Consider the following 15156-nt stretch of genomic DNA (forward strand, 5'->3'; position numbering starts at 1 on the left):
CAAAGTCAATACTAGATTCAGTGCTCGGCCTCTGCTTGTGAAACATCCAGTTTCATGCTTATTGCTAAAAAAGCAAAAATACTTGGTGCATTTTGACTGGAAGAACGTATTAAGCAATGATGCGCAATGAAACTGTTTCCATGTAGGATGTGTGGTTGTAGAAATAAATCTTGGAGTCCTAGCTAAGACAGTGATACTGAGAGTTACAGAAACCTTCAGGTGGTTTTAGCTCATGGCAAGACAACATCCGGCAACACAGTAAAAAATTTGTTTTCTTCAGCAGACTACTTGTTGACTATTGTTTAAACTATTTCACATTTTACCTTAAAATGTACAGTTTTTTTCTTCACTAATATTTGGTTGTAAGACTTTTGCCTGTAGATAAAAACTGAGTATTTAAAATGATTAAGAAGAAAAAAGACAGCATTAACAGCAATATCGATTTATATTAGGCAGATGATGCATAAATATGGTTTCATGTTTGGTAATGATTTGCTGCTGGGTCTCTTTTGCACTTAAAAATTTAAGTGATTTTCAATTATCCTTCATAATGGAACAGACCTAAATGTACTTCTTCATATATTGTTTGAATGTATGGCATTTAAAGTCAATGAGCTCTAAATGTGCAGCTGTCACATTAGAAATAAGCGGCTGTACTTAGTGGTAAGATAATTAAGTTTTATATTCAACACAGCTCTCCATTATAACAGCCTGGTTCCCTGGATGAAGTAGGTGGCACATGATCGGTCCATTTTGTGTGGAAGAGAGTCAAATGAGCCGTAAAACATCCTCTTTAATGGATGTGTGCACTGAGCCTGAAGAACAACTGAGTTTCACAAACAAAGTAGATAACCACCACAGTGATACTCATTACTTTTGAATGGGGTTTTAGGTTAAGAAAGAAAGCCTGGCCATGTCGAGCATGCTTCATAGTACAGCCCTTGGGTTTATTTTTCAGCATGCTATGTATAGAAATGACCAGTCTATGTTGATATGGGCAGTGTTCATTTCTTGAATCGTCCCAGTGGTTCTTGGGTAACAGATTCTGCAGATTTGAGCAGCATGAGGTTGTTGAAATAAAAAAAGTTCTTTGCTTCTTTAATGTTTTTTGAGGGAAGCCAAATGCACGTGTTCTAAATACTGAGGAGGACTGATATCCTGCTTCCAGAAATCGAGGTTTATATCTAAAGGAGACCGTGCTCTTGCCATCAGGACCCTCAGGTTAGGAAATGCCGCAGGAGATAAAGCCTACAAGAATATGGGACTTCTTTTAAAACACTTCTTAAACCCACATTTATTTTACTCACTTCTATGTTGTCTCTTCATGCCTTATTAAGCTTTTGATTGCTTATTGCTGCTATAGTTTGTGCTTTTCTCTTATTCTTTGTTGCTCTGGCTCTGCAACTGCATGGTTTCCTCTACACTGAGGCCAATACGCTTCTCATCGAGCATCTTCAGATTTATTGTGCTTTCCAAGTACAATTTTGTAGGATCTTAACTGTAAATATTAAGGTCAGGACTCTACAATATTAACACATGCATGTTTATATAGTATCCCAGAAATGGCGCTCTATGCTGTACTGCACTATTGTCCACCTACCTCATGTACATAAGGGGTCAATAACTGTATTTATGGCTAATAACTGTATCAGCACTGAACTTTGGTTCACTGAAAATTTGCACTAAAAACTCAGGTTAACTTAAAATGTGCTCTTTTAAACATATCTATTGTTTTGCATAGCACTGGAACCTGTTGCCCTTGTTTAAATGCTCAAGTCTGATGCTCTGTAAGTACTCTGAAAGGAAACAAAACACAAATTCATCATATGTGTTCACATACTTGGCCAACAGAGTTGAATCTGAAAAAAAATGACATGACTAGCTAAGATTATTAATTAGTCATGTAAATTAGCATACTTAATAATATTGTTGGCTTTAACTGTAATATTTGGGTGAATTTATATTTAATAAAATACTGTTGGGTCTTACCCTTATTATTTAAACTTCTAACACCTGTCTGATTTCTCTACTGGAATACATACTCAAAGGCTGTTGTTTTTCAACGTGTTATATAAAAGATACTGACGAAGTAATCATTAATGTTTTATTGCTTTTCATTATTCTAAGAAAAGCCTTATCAATCTCGAAGCTGGGATTTAGTGTTACAGCAGCATGTGTGACAGTACAACAGATTTTCCCAAGAGTAGAAAACTGATATATAAATACTGATATTGCAGAGATTCTTATATATAGAGAAACTTGAAGCTTTTTAAATGAACAAAATCATCATGATGCACGGGTTTAAATGTGGTGAGAGTGAAATATATCCGTTGTTTGCTTGCATCTATAAGTACTGATACTGTGAATTTTGCAGTTTTAGTTTTAAATGTATCTTAATGGTTATTATGCTGACTTCTGGATATCACGCTTTTGTTCTGTCAGTCAAAAATACTTTGTAAACCTCTGATTCTGCAAGTGCTGTATAAAAACAGATATTACTATAACATGTATTATATACTATGGCCACAGTTTAGTTTCAGAGGATGAGCAGCAGTTCAGTTTGCTGTCTGTCCCTGCAGGTGTCCGTCTCACCTGTGAGGAAGTGGAAGGTCTCGGTCTCCTCCGCGGTGGTCGCCAGGTCGCTGTACGACAGACTGTTGGTTTCCTTCCGGAGCCGTTGTTGAACGAGGACAGGGCCAGATGCTGGACGAACAGCTCCTTCAACGACACGAGAAAAGTCAGCAAACCCGCAGCTTAATTCAACAGAAACACTCACAGCTAACGGAGGAGCTAACGGTGCTAATCCCTGCTAGTAGCTAAGCGAAGCGGCGGTTTAGCGGCTCACCGTCGCCTTGGTGGTGAGAAACAGAGCGTCCTGGTTGATGCTGGACACGTCCGGGGAGCTCTTCATGATCAGCCTCACCCTGGAGATGGGTAGCGAGATGTTCTTCTTAGTGCTCGACGTTTGCTCGTCTTTGTCGGGAGTATTTTGGGACATCTTCATGAGGACGCGGCGCCAGACAGCCGGAACCTCAAGTATTGTTTTGAACGGTGACGCGTTTTCTTCTTCGTGTTGACGACGTTTGGCGGCTTTTTCACTGCAGCAGCGACACTGCCGGACAGGAGGAGCCTCATCTGAGAAACTCAGTTAACCGTCCTGTTGTCCTCATTTACTGGCACCAAAAAAAGTTGTTCCCTTGTCTGAAAAAAATCCCAAAACTCAGCAAAAAAATCCACAAACTTATAAAAATGTGCAAAATCTTCAGGAACAAAATTCCAAAAATTCCTTAAAAATTTCCCTTAAAAGCTTTGTTTAAAAGAAAAATCCCCAAAATTGGCAAGAAATAAAAAATTTTGAAAAAAATGTAAATATTTTCAAAAAATAAATAAAAATCTTCCAAAAAATCCTAAAAATATCTAAAGTTATTCCATATATATCAGTAAAAGTTCTATTATTTTCTTTAGTTGTAAACTAGCGAAATTCACTGGATTTTGGTTGACTTTTATCCGAATGTTCTTAAAGAAACTTTTTTTTTGCATTTCTTTTTTTTGGCAACAAAAAATGAAAAATTTCCCAAAAATGTTGAAAATGTGGAAGTTTTCACTTTGAAAATATATTTTTTCCACATTTTCAAACTTTAAAACGGCTCAATTTTGATCCGCAGGACGACAGGAGGGTTAAATGTTTGTTTGCAAGCAACTGCTTCCAGTTAAAGCACCAATATTGGTAATAAAGACAATAACCATAAGGGGACAAATTGAAAAGATTGTATTCAACATTAAAAAAATCAGTCTGTGCACAAAATTCAGTGCATATCAGCGTGTATTTTTTCATCTTTCATTGTTTCCCCTGTGCACACACACATATTATGTACTGACAAGTTAGACTGCACTCTCCATCACCCCATTGTCACACACATAAAATCTAAAAAGTTTGCATTACAGTTTACAAATTCACTCCATTTTGCATGGAAGGAAGAAAATGTGTTTACAACTGAAATTGCAAAGAGAGGGTATTTGCGTCAAAAAAATCCAACACCAATCAGTCCAACTCAAGTAATAATCAATTCAGTTCAATTCAATTTTATTTATGTAGCGCCAATCACAGGTCAAATTGTCTCAAGATGCTTTACAGAACCCATATGCCTGAACCTCCAGAGCAAGCCTTATTCAGTTTTGTGATTTTATCAAGCCATAATAAACCCAATGCAACACTCTCACAAAACAAAGCGCATGGCAAAATAATTAGATCAAAACAATAATAGAATAGAATAGAATAGAATAGAATAGAATAGAATAGAATAGAATAGAATAGAATAGAATAGAATAGAATAGAATTATTATAGCGGAGATGTTTTTAGGGTCCGAGCACCGAATGGTGCGAAGACCCTATTGGAATGCAAGGAATTATTAGGGTCCGAGCACCAACGGTGCGAAGACCCTATTGGAATGCAAGGTTTATTAGGGTCCGAGCACCGATGGTGCGAAGACCCTATTGGAATGCAAGGAATTATTTATTATTATTATTATTATTATTATTTATTATTATTATTATTATTTATTATTATTATTATTATTATTATTATTATTATTCTTTTCCGGACTTTTGAATTGCCTTTTTGGCGGCCTTATCATACCCCAAAACGCATCAAACGTGGCATGCTCATCAGGCCTCGCGAAAAATTTGATATTTTATGGGAGTTGCGCATGTGTGTGGCAAAATGGCTCCATAGCGCCCCCTGGAAAATTGAAAATTTGGTCATTAGGCCAACTTGCACGATGTTTCATGTACAGCTACAAAATTTTGTATGCATATTCAGCACATCAGGAAACCCAAAAAAGTCAATCATGACCACGCCCTAACACCAACAGGAAGTCGGCCATCTTGAATTAGCTGTAAATTTTTCAAAATTAATAACTCATCGGGGATAAGTCCGACAGACGTCAAATTTGGCCAATATATGCAAACACGCGACCTGATGAAAAATTATCAAAATGTTCATTTCATTTCAAAGGGCGTGGCCATGGCGACTCCCAAAAAAATGGATCCTTCGCCATGAAACAGGAAGTGGTGTCTAACTCAGCTGTACATGGTCCAATCTGCCTGAAATTTGACATGTGTGATCAATGTCCAGCCCTGACAATATCCATGTGGTTATATACATTCACAGTCATAGCGCCACCTTGTGGTAGCAGGAAATTGACATTTTTCACACTTTGATGTACTATTCTTAGCACGTTGATCAGATTCACCTCAAATGTGGTAACATAAGCCTGAACACATTGATGATGATTCCCAAAGAAAATGGTGACTCGTCGTCAAGGGGCGTGTCTGTGGCATTGCGGCGAATTTCGATTTCTCGCCATAAAAATTGAATTATTAATATCTCAGCTGGAAATGATCCAATCCGGACCAAACTTGATGTGATGGACACCAGTCCGGTTCTGAACACATCCACATTCATAAATTTAGAAATACTCATAGCGCCACCTATTGGCAACAGGAAGAAATTGTCATTACATTTGCACGTGCCATTGCCTGATACTTTGTCATATGATTCTGAAAATTGGTCAGGTGAGTGACCACACATTGACGATGGCACAGTGTGAAGATTTTGACGATTCATAAAACGCTGTTGCCGTGGCAACGTATCGTTGCCGGAATAAACAAAGTACTTTTTGACAGGTTAAAAATGCTCAAATGCTCGCCAAAATTACCACACATATCTGGACCGGCAACCCATTTCAGATTTTAGGGAAACTGCACATGTGTTTGGCAAAATGGCTCCATAGCGCCACCTGGAAAATTTCAAACATTTACTACGGCCAGTACGTGTCACCTAGAATTATGAAACTTGGTAGGCATATGTAACTCGTCAAGACACACCAAAATGTAATTGACAGCCATGCCCAAAACCCAACAGGAAGTCGGCCATTTTGAATTATATGTCATACGTTTTGACGATTTTGGGTCATTTTTGTACATTTTCAAAAGCTATAAACTCACATAGGGTAACACCGAGAGAGCTGAAATTCGGCCAGGATGTAGTCCAGGCATGGGTGATCAAAAGTTATCAAAATGCTCACCTTAAGTCTGAGGGCGTGGCCATGGCGGCCTCGTGAATTTTGATGCTTCGCCATGAAACATCAACTGCTGTGTAACTGCCCTAAACATGCTCCAATCTGCCTCAAACTTTACAGGTGTGATCAGAGTCCAGTCCTGATCACATCCATAGGCCGACATAAACTCTCGGTCGCAGCGCCACCTGGTGGTTGGAAGGAAATGCTCTATAACTAGCCTGGACATGGTCCGATCTGCCTGAAATTTTACGTGTGATCAGAGTCTGACCCTGATCACATCCATAGGCCAATATACACTCTCGGTCGCAGCGCCACCTGGTGGATGGACAGGAAAAGCTCTAGAAGTAGCCTGAATATGCTCCAATCTGCCTGAAATTTTGCACGTGTGATCAGAGTCCAGCCCTCATCGCATCCATAGGCCGACATGCACTCTCGGTCGCAGCGCCACCTGGTGGATGTGCGTGGATTCGCCGACCAGCAAGGATGCGAGGACCCGTCCAACGCTGCTTGCAGCTTTAGTTTACTTTTTGATCGCAACAACTTGTCAAGATATGGAAATGATTTTAATTTGATATTCATTTCCACGTGTAGTAATCCTGACACCACAGCATACAAACTAAACAGGAACTATTAAGGAAGAAGTTTCGGTTATCTCCCTGCCTTGTAAATGGAGAAAATTTATTTTTAAAAAATGCATAAAAGTTTTCTTGGTGCATGAACTGAGGCTGCTGACTGACCTTATATTGCACAATGTTCAATGTCTTTAAATATTTTCACAGTAAGGATTCATCTGTCGATCTATCTATACCTGAAACCTGATCCTCTGTATATAGTCTTCTACATGTTTGTTGTTTTTTTTTTTTAAGAATAAAGTCATCTGTATATAATGCTATGGGCAATTTTTGCACCGTTTTTTTCTTATTTATTCTTGCACTGCCTTTATACTCTTATACTTTCTCCTTTCCTAAGGAAGAAGTTTCGGTTATTTCCCCAGTTATGTTTGAAATGTAACATTACTTTCTTCATGCTCAAGTTGCACTCAGTGAATCATACTTTGTTAGTGGTTGGAAGTCAATAAAACATTAGCGTCAGTCAAATTGAATGCGTCAGTGGGATGGAAGTCGGTGGGTCTGCCCTTGTGCTGCTCTTCACTTCACTGCAGCTCCATGGCTCCATCTGCTGGACGGACAGAAGTGCAGCAGCTGATGGCAGCCTTCCTTTTGACCTCCTACGCTGCTGTGTCAGTACCCAGCAGATTAGGGGTTTTATTTCTGAATATATATAATAAGAAAATTAGTAAATAAACCAATAAGCTGATGCTTGTATTTTGCAGCAGTGAGTTTCTACAGGGCGTTAAGAGCAGACCAGTCAGTCAACAGGTAATTACTGAGGATTTTAAACAAAAACATTCAGGCAAACAGTTAACATCATAGGGTGCCTGACATGTTTGCTTTTTTTTCCCGGGTCGATACAGATCTTGTTCTTTTGTTAATGCAAGGAGATCAATAACCAAGATTTGGAATCACTACACATTTGCAGAAAAAATAAAGTTTTTGAACAGCACAATAAAGGTGTAAGTTAAAATTAAAAACTAATCACGAGTTGCAGCCTTTGCTTATTTATGTTTTACATGCTGAAGTTGTCCTTCAGTGTTTCACTGATCAGCATTGTGCTTGTGGGCAGGAACAAAGATCAGAGGGAGGCAGCTGCAGCAGACCCAAAGTAGTTTCACATTCATTTATCTGAATCAGATTTCAGGGGGCTTTTTTTTTTTTTTTTCTTCTTAAGAAATGGGACCATAAATGAAAACATGCTAAATATCAGATGGGATCATTGGTGTCACAGGACATCTGCAGACACAGGTCAAAGATTACAAGGAGTTTATTTAAACGAATGAAACTAAAACCAACCACAGAAAGGATAACTAAACCAAGTGCAAAACAAAAAAGAGCGGAAAACCCAGACTACAAATTATAGCGAGAAAGGTTCTCTGGTTTCAAAGTCTGTGGGTCCTGGCAGAGAGCGGAACGAATGAAGACCCCGGCGCCTTCAGTGGATTAAAGGGTGATTGAGAACAGGGTGAATCAACACCCCCACACCTGTGAGAGAGAGTGGATGGATGGATGATGGATGGATAGATGGATGGATGGATGGATGGATGGATGGATGGTGATGCGATGGATGGATAGATAGTACGGGAGGTAGATTGGACCATAAGATAAGCTGGATGGATAGGTAGATCCTGCAGTGGGGGAAATTTTCAGTGTTGGCAGTAGCAGATAGGAAGAAAAAAAGTTAAAAAAAAAAAAAAAAAGGCAGCAGAGTCAGTGCACAGATATAAAATAGATGCTTTCTCTCCGGTTAGAGAAGAAGATAGAAATGCTTGTAAAAAAAAGAAAAACCCTGTGAAATTGCACATATTGACTTAATTTACATTTATTGCAGTTACTTCACTAGGGTGATGAGCTGATACTACCTGGTCAGCAGAGCTTGATGTGAGAGCACAGTCTGACTGCTGCAGGAAGGAAGGACCTCCTTCAAACATCGTGGGTGAAGCAGTCTGTCCTGAAGGAGCTGCCAGTGATGGTCCTGTTTCCTGCAGGGGGTGGGAGGAAGTGTCCTCCATGATAGAGCAACAGCTTTGTCCATCATCCTCCTGTCTACCACCAGCCCAGGACAGAGCTTGCTTTCTTAACCAGTTTCTTTAGTCTCTTCCTGTCTGCAGCCGTGATGCTGCTGCTCCAGCAGACCAGTCCATACAGGATGGCTGATACCACCACACAACCATAAAAGGTCCTCAGAATTGCTCCCTGCACCCCGAAGGACCTCAGTTTCCTGAGCAGGTGAAGTCTGTTCTGACCTTTCTTACACCGTGCGTTGGTGTTCTATCTCTAGACATGTTTGAATGTCTTTATCAATAAATGCTCAAACATATGTTGAGTGTCAGCTCAGCTCTTTGTTCCATACATGTAAATGTTCCTATGTGATTGGTGTCTTGCAGTCAGAGTGTAAAGAATTGAAGCTGTCAGAGGCTTTCTGTGGTGAAGAGGCTGCAGGACATCAGCTGCTCCAACAGGTGAAGCCTTTGTTCTTTGGCTCCAACCAGAAGCAGCAATAAATCAGCATGAGCTGCAGCTTATCCACCTCATAGAGTGTATAATAAAGAAACCAAGAGGTGTTTAGTTGATAAGCTGTCGCTAGCAGTGTGTTGTTTCAGGTTGTGAGGAGAAGTAAGAAAGCTTACAGCGACCGTGGTATTCCCGAGGTAGTCTCACCCATCCAAATACCTAACCAGGGCCCAATCCTGCTTAGCTTTGCAGATCAGATGAGATCAGGTGTATTCAGTCTACAGGTGTGTCTGAGAAACAAACCTGACATGATCAGATCTCCACTCACACCTTTTATTTGTCGTTTGGTTGCGCCAGTACTAATTGATAGCATCATTTAAGCAAAGTTAGAGCAACATCTTGTAGCGACAGGTGGTGTAGAGGTAAGTTTTTGGCCTCCCCGGTACCTTTAGTACCTTTATTAATCTTCACTTCCTTAATACTTTTGTGTACGCATCATTTACGAAAAACTAAACAGCTACACCAGTAGGAAGGATAGTGCAGTGGTAAGTTATCTGCCTCTCATCCAGGAGGTCCTTGGTTTGGAATCCAGCTCAAGGCTTCTTTTTACACTTGTGGCTGCATGACAACCTCTTGCCACCACCATCATTACAAACAGAAACCTCCACCCAGGGATCCTTGTGTGATCAGATAGCTTCACACAGAGGGTGTGTGGTCTGTCATGTGGATGGTCACGGTTCGAATGCCTCCCGTCTGGGAACCTTGTGGAAAGGTTGTGGTCTGTGGTGTGGAGTGTCACTGGACTGGATTGGACTGGACTGGGCTTCAAGGAGGGATCTGGGAAAAAGGAAAACAAGGAGATTTACCCATAAGCAAGGCACGAAGGCACGAAGGCACGAGGCACGAAGGGCACGAAGGCAACAAGGCACGAAGGCACGAAGGCACGAAGGCACGAAGCACGAAGGCACGAAGCAAGGCTCGAAGGCACGAAGGCACGAAGGCACGAAGGCACGAAGGCACGAAGGCACGAAGGCACGAAGGCACGAAGGCACGAAGGCACGAAGGCACGAAGGCACGAAGGCACGACAGGCACGAAGGCACGAAGGCACGAAGGCACGAAGCACGAAGGCACGAAGGCACGAAGGCACGAAGGCACGAAAGGCACGAAGCACGAAGCACGAAGGCACGAAGGCACGAAGGCACGAAGGCACGAAGGCACGAAGGCACGAAGGCACGAAGGCACGAAGGCACGAAGGCACGAAGGCACGAAGGCACGAAGGCACGAAGGCACGAAGGCACGAAGGCACGAAGGCACGAAGGCACGAAGGCACGAAGGCACGAAGGCACGAAGGCACGAAGGCACGAAGGCACCGAAGGCAACGAAGGCACGAAGGCACGAAGGCACGAAGGCACGAAGGCACGAAGGCACGAAGGCACGAAGGCACGAAGGCACGAAGGCACGAAGGCACGAAGGCACGAAGGCACGAAGGCAGATTTTTGGCAAATTTTGCCCAAATGTAAAAAAAAAAAAAAGCTTGAGCAGGGTGGGGGATCAAACCTGCACTCTCCAGGTTCCAAACCACCACCACTACCTCTGGACTACCAGTCCTACATACCCAAATACAGGCTTTTCTTCTATTCGTCAAGGCGGTGACATCAACACTGAAAGAAAAAAAAAATCCACAAAATCAAAAAAAGAAGATAATCTACCTACAACTTTTAAAGAACACGCTAAAAAACACAATACTAAAAAGTCACACTCTTCTCCTCATCACTCATTTTTACATTTTAACACAATTTCAAAGCCACACAAATCACATTCTTCATGTCAAATCACTTCTCTTCACTACATATGGGAGAGAACAGCAAACAAATAAAATACAACTTATGGCTTAAATATCTTCAAAATCTCTTTGCTATTCCTCTACATTCAAATTCCTCAACACCACTCAACAATCACCTGCAGGATCTCTTACTTCTTTCTTAGCTCTGACAAAACATCTTCAAGACTCTGAGAAGACAACTCATTTTCAACACATTTGCTGCTTCGTCTAAGTGTCCACACACATCTCCAGTCATCCACAGGCCTCACCACTGATCAGCTGCACAAACTTACATGTTAAACTTCTCCAAAGATAAAATACAGGCCCTTCTGTGTGATCACAACTTTTACTGGTGGCTCATATTTCAAGTTCATTTCCTTGCAAAGTCTTTATTTTGGATTAAAGTGGGATCTGTGACCAGGCAGATCACTTGTTTATTCTTAGCATTTGGATTTCACTGACATTCCTGTCATGTAGAAAAATAGAAATATCTTTGCATTGATTCAGCTAAACTAACTGCAGACACTGAGAGGCGTAAAGTTCAACAAATGCTGTTTTTATTTACTTCACTGGTGACATCAGTAGATGCTTGCAGTGAAACCACCACTGCAAATATTTATGCATTTAAGTATTACAACTGAAAACTCCCTACAAACGTCCACTTCTAACACCACAAACATTGTCCAGAGGAAATGATATTAGCTGAACATAAAAACATGTAAAACAGCTCTGATGCTTTCATCCTGAGCTCCACTCAAACATTTCACTGTGCAGCAGCTCAGCAGTTTGTTTAAGAAAAGCATTTAGGTTCAATCTGTGAAGCCCAAAACCCACCAGCTTTGAAAAATGACACCATTTACCAGAGTCACAAACTGTAAAAACAGAAGGAATTGTTGGATTTTCTATGTGAATGTGTCGCCTCTCTAGTTAACTCACCCGGTTACGTCTCCATCCTGACGCTGCTCTGCTGGACCGGAGCTTCTGGACCAGCCGGGTGGACCTTCCTTCACAGATCTTCCCGGTGGGAGTGATTCTGAGTCGGCCTTGGTTGACTGCAAACTCCTTAAAATGGACACATGAGAGGAAATCGTGGACAAATCGATACAACAGCTTGTTCGGTTTGTCCTGTTCTTAAATGGGTAGAAAACTGCTGAGAGCTCTCAGTTCAATTCAATTCAATTTTATTTATATAGCGCCAATTACAGTCAAATTGTCTCGAGACGCTTTACAGAACCCATATGCCTGACCCCCAGAGCAAGCCAAAAGGCGACAGTGGCAAGGAAAACACCCTTTTAACAGGGAAAAAAACCTCGAGCAGAACCCGGCTCTAATGTGGGGGGAACCATCGGCCTGCTGGCCGGGCGGGTTGAGAGGGACAGAAGAGGTAGAAAGGTAGAGATAGAGGGGTAGAGGTAGAGATAGAGGGGTAGAGATAGAGAGGTGGGGGGTGGGACACAAGGACCATAAAACACAGCCACACATCTGAAGCATCCAGCATCCAGCTCTGGGACCAGGGACACTCGGAGAAAGGACACAGAAAGAAACAGAGTGAATGTAATGCAATAATGGTATATGTAGTAAATACATAGGTAGTTAGAGAAGGGCTCAGTGCATCAAGAGAGGTTCCCCAGCACTCTAGGCCTATAGCAGCATAACTAGGGGCAGAACTAAGGGACGTCAAGAGGGGAAGTCAGTTGTGCAAATGAAAACACAAGCATACCCCGTCAGGGTCCCCCAGTCAGCCCTAACTATAAGCTTTGTCGAAAAGGAAGGTTTTAAGCCTGGTCTTAAAAATAGAGAGGGTGTCCGCCTCCCGAACCCAAACTGGGAGCTGGTTCCACAGGAGAGGCGCCTGATAACTGAAGGCTCTGCCTCCCATTCTACTTTTAGAGATTCTAGGAACAACAAGTAAGCCTGCAGTCTGAGAGCGAAGAGTTCTGCTAGGATAATATGGTACTATCAGGTCTTTAAGATATGATGGAGATTGGTTGTTAAGAGCTTTATATGTCAGAAGAAGGATTTTGAATTCTATTCTAGATTTAACAGGAAGCCAATGAAGAGAATCCAATATAGGAGAAATATGATCTCTCTTGCTAACTCCCGTCAGTACTCTGGCTGCAGCATTTTGGATCAGCTGTAGATGTTTCAGAGAGCTATTGGGACAACCTGATAATAAGGAATTACAGTAGTCAAGCCTAGAAGTAACAAATGCATGGACTAGTTTTTCTGCATCACTCTGAGACAGGATGTTCCTGATTTTCACAATATTTCTCAGGTGGAAAAAGGAAGTCCTACAGATTTGTTTTATGTGCGAGTTAAAGGACATGTCCTGGTCAAAGATAACACCGAGGTTCCTCACAGTAGTACTGGAGGCCAATGTAATGCCATCCAGAGTAGCTATATGCTTTGAAAGCAATTCTCTAAGATGTTTGGGGCCAAATACAATGACTTCAGTCTTGTCTGAATTTAGTAGTAAGAAATTATAGGTCATCCAGGTCTTTATGTCCTTAAGACAATCTTGCAGTCTAGCTAGCTGATTAGTTTCATTTGGCTTCATAGATAAATACAATTGAGTGTCGTCAGCATAACAATGGAAATTAATACAGTGCTTCCTAATAATGTTGCCTAAGGGAAGCATGTATAATGTGAACAGTATTGGTCCTAAGACAGAACCCTGAGGAACTCCATGATTAACCCTAGTATGCTCAGAAGAGTCATTGTTGACATGCACAAACTGGAACCTGTCTAATAAGTAGGATTTAAACCAGTCCAGTGCTGTCCCTTTAATGCCAATAGAATGTTCTAGTAGCTGTAATAAAAGTTTGTGGTCGATTGTATCGAATGCTGCACTAAGGTCCAATAAAATAAGTATAGAGACCAGTCCATTATCTGACGCTATGAGAAGGTCATTAGTAACTTTCACCAGAGCTGTTTCTGTGCTATGATGCACTCTGAAGCCTGACTGAAACTCTTCAAACAAGCTATTCCTTTGTAAATGTTCACATAATTGATTTGCAACTGTTCTTTCCAGAATTTTGGAGAGAAATGGGAGGTTGGAAACTGGTCTATAGTTGGCTAAAACATCTGGATCTAGAGTGGGCTTTTTAAGTAAAGGTTTGATTACAGCAACCTTAAAAGCCTGTGGTACATAACCTGTTACTAGAGAGAGATTAATCAGATCTAACATTGAGGAATCAGCTCTGACAGAGTGTTGCTCTGACTCCATGTGTGACTGAGGCTGGAGTGAACAGAGCTGCTGCTGCTCAGATGCAGCTTCTTATTAGCACAACAACAGACGCTGCGTTCACTACGTCTGTGGGTGTGGAGCTGATAAAGAGGATCTTCACCACTGACCTGAGCTGCTGCCACACGGTGAGACGTCCAACAGAGTCACTGAGCAGCTGATGATGAAGAAGATGAAGGCTTCAGGAGGAGGTGGAGGAGGAGAAGCTGCAGGGCCACATGAGACACTGAAGAGACAAACCAGAAATGATTCACACACTAGACATGAAGAAAAGAAAACATCAGAGAGTGTAAAATACAAGAATGAGTCCTGAACATCACAGGCGTAACCCGTAGAGCTACATGACCACACATGTTCTGGTCTTGAAAACGTGTATTAATCAAATAGAAAGTCTAGGGGTAGGGTTAGGGTTGGAGAGGAAGGTCCTTACAGTTGTAATGAAAAAAATAGGGTAATTAATATTACACATAAATATTTTTAATGTTAATACTAAGCAGCCGAATATTCTGAGAAATTAATCCGTGGTTTTTCCTTCAGCCGTTGTAGATCTAGATAACCTAAAGGTACAGTGCAACCACAACGGCTGAAGGAAAAACCCCAACTTTATTCTAAGAATTTTTTGGCTAGTGTGACTTAATATTAAATTATGAAAAAATGTATAATTTTATATCCATGTTTTTGGTACATTGCTACTGTCAGGACCTTCCTCTGTAACCTGAACCCTACCCCTAGACTTTCTATTGGATTGATACACCTTTGCTGACAGCTAACATGTGTGATCATATAGCTCTGCGGGTTAAGCCACTGACGCATGTAGTTGGTCCTCAATGCTGAGGCCCTGGTTCGATTCCCGCTCGCAACCCTGTGCTATATTAGTTGTTCTCATTCTTATTTCTACCCCATTGTCTGGCTGTCTCTCACTACGCCTATCCATCAATTA

The 15156-nt window shown here is 41.4% G+C and overlaps 1 long non-coding RNA gene and 1 pseudogene across 2 annotated transcripts in view; both read right to left on the reverse strand.

Annotated features, from left to right (window-relative positions):
- LOC118469575 (uncharacterized) overlaps positions 1-14632 on the reverse strand; it is a 23102-nt gene extending 8470 nt beyond the window's left edge. Inside the window, exons 1-4 of one of the 2 annotated variants that reach the window (XR_008602498.1) lie at positions 14327-14618; positions 11909-12034; positions 10766-10811; positions 9897-9986 (exon numbers count right to left, since the gene is read on the reverse strand). This is a non-coding gene — a long non-coding RNA (uncharacterized LOC118469575). Of the gene's footprint in view, positions 1-9896; positions 9987-10765; positions 10812-11908; positions 12035-14326 lie in introns of those variants that run through there. The other variant, XR_008602497.1, reaches the window with a different exon arrangement.
- Positions 2315-3062, reverse strand: LOC129349481 (chromatin accessibility complex protein 1-like; annotated as a pseudogene).
- Positions 14633-15156: the final 524 nt, after the last annotated feature.

The sequence above is a fragment of the Amphiprion ocellaris genome, chromosome 8 (genome assembly GCF_022539595.1).
Source record: "Amphiprion ocellaris isolate individual 3 ecotype Okinawa chromosome 8, ASM2253959v1, whole genome shotgun sequence".
NCBI lineage: Eukaryota > Metazoa > Chordata > Actinopteri > Pomacentridae > Amphiprion > Amphiprion ocellaris.